Raw genomic sequence first — 2453 nt, 5'->3', positions numbered from 1 at the left:
TCATCCGCCGGAATATCAAAATCGCGTTCATCTGTCAACAGAAAAGTTTGTTTATTAAGATTCATCTACATCTACCGTAACGCTTTAATTGTAAGCGAGCGTGATCGTAAGATAAGAAGCCATTATAAATATTGTCTGTCTACAAAATCGCAATGCGTTGTATGCATCAAGACGAGCGATAAGTTAATTCAGGAATGGGAAGTAACAGCAACGAATTATAAAAAGTAACGCCGTTCTTCGTTACTCTTTTTGTAATACTTTTTTTATATAAGTTGGTAATAATATTACAATTTTCCATAATAATAACAATAAGGCCACGGTTAAAATAGTCACTTTTGACAATCAATTCGTTATTATTATGCGTTAATAATAATAATGGAACTGAGGGGGCGGTCCTCAAGTCGAAGATCCGCCTACGGCACGCAGACTATTGTCCATTGTGTCTCCCTCTAGTCGTTCGCCACTTACGGGAGCCCCGATTCTCTCCAGAAGAGACTTAGGTCCCCCATAGGTAGCCTGCTGATCTGCCCTGGCTCGGGAAATGCCGAGCCTAGCAGTTTTAATCTCAGCCCCGCATAGGCCGGACAATCACAAAGAATGTGGAGACTTGTCTCCTCATCCTCTCCACAAGCCCTACATTCGGCCGTATCAGATCGGCCCAGCCTGTGCATGTGGTAATTGAGGGCCTCATGGCCAGTGAGTATTTGCACTACTAGCTTGGCGTCTCTTCTGCTCAAGGACCTTATGTCCCTGACCAGGCCCTCACTAGGTGTTTCCCCCAGTAGAGCCCCAGCCTGTCGACATTTGGTTCCTAGCTCGTTTTTCCAAAACTTGAGGTGCTCGCTCCGATCATTATGCGTTACTCGTTGAAAAATACTAACTTGGAACTTGACTCGTTATGTAACGAGTCACGCCGAGTTACTTCTTTCAATGAGTAATGCTTAATGACAACGAATTGTAAAAGTATACATACATACCTTCGTTTATCTCGTTTCCAAAATCAAAAGAATCCACTCTTGCAGCCTTATCTTCCGGTATATCACGTTTGTTTTGATTGGATTCGACGCGTGCGATCGGTTCCTCCTCAATGTTCGCAGTCTCTAAAATAATAAATAAATCACAATGAATATACACAACAGATTAGAGAAATGACACCATAACTATTATTGGAAGGTTTACGGTATGAAATGTTAATTTAATAACACAGACAATAAAGAAACAGAATTATTGCATGAATGATAAAAACATGTTACCTTTTACTTTTCAAATTAAATTTCGATTTGCGGGTCTATCACGTCGTCCACGACGGCTAGGAGGCCTGCCACGACTCCTTCTCCCTCTACCCGCTGGTTCAGCATTCTGAACAGTTCGGTTGTCTTCAGACGCAGCTGTTAAAGTAAGAAGTAAATAAGTAAATAAATAAACATCAATCGAATTTAAGAAATTAATTAAAAATAAAAATTATATAATAAAATCGGAACAGAATCACACGCGTCACATTATATAAGCTTGATTTGTAAGATTCTCTAGTAACAGTTAAAATCAAAGTTTATAATTAAGAAGGTAAACTTTACCTGTAGCCGCATCACTTGCGAATTGTCTAAGTGTATTGTCTCCTTTGATAGAATGGATTGGATCGCCTTGATTTTGAATTGGTGCAGAGGGAGGCTGCTCCACTGTAAATAATAAAAAGAATAATTAATAAAATGCAAGATGTTAAATAAAAAATAAAGAATTTTAAACAAAATGGAAGAAATAACGAAAAAAAATATAGAGAGCTTATAAAATGGACTTGTAAAAAATAATATAATACAAAATAACATGTAGACTCATCCCAGGTAATAAGCTAATTTATTGTCACTTTAATGTCAAAATAACATTTTTGACGATAAATAACGTCAGCTTGCTACTTGGGATGTAAAATTGACAAACTTAATTCAATAAGACATAAAAAAATAAAAACAGTAAAATAAAGACATAAAAATATGCGATACCTGCATGCGCGTCAAATACATTTCCGTCTGCCACTTCTTGATCGTCTGTAGTTTGTGAATCTGCAAAAAACAAATTTATTTTCTTTGTTTCTTTATCTCATACTCGGTGTGTGCGTGCGCGTTTATTGCTTCATTATTAAACTATATTATTATGTATGTTTGAGGTACGATATAATATATATTTTTAGACAAACCATCGTTTTCCTCGGGTAAACGTGCTGCATTGCTGAGTGTCACAAAAAATTCCTTCAACGAATATCTATAATAATGTAAAATATATAAGTTTAAAGTAATTAATATACAGACATTTAATAAACATATGACTCGAGAAATTATTGCAAAATTGTAAACGTTGTTAAATAGACTAAACTAAATTTTTCAACTTGATAAAATTCCTGCAATTCAAATATTTTTGTATTATTTTGTAATATTTTTGTATTTTTATGATCTTTGTTTATT

Source organism: Solenopsis invicta, chromosome 16, assembly GCF_016802725.1.
Source record: "Solenopsis invicta isolate M01_SB chromosome 16, UNIL_Sinv_3.0, whole genome shotgun sequence".
Lineage (NCBI taxonomy): Eukaryota > Metazoa > Arthropoda > Insecta > Hymenoptera > Formicidae > Solenopsis > Solenopsis invicta.
Note: the sequence above shows the minus strand (reverse complement) of the source record.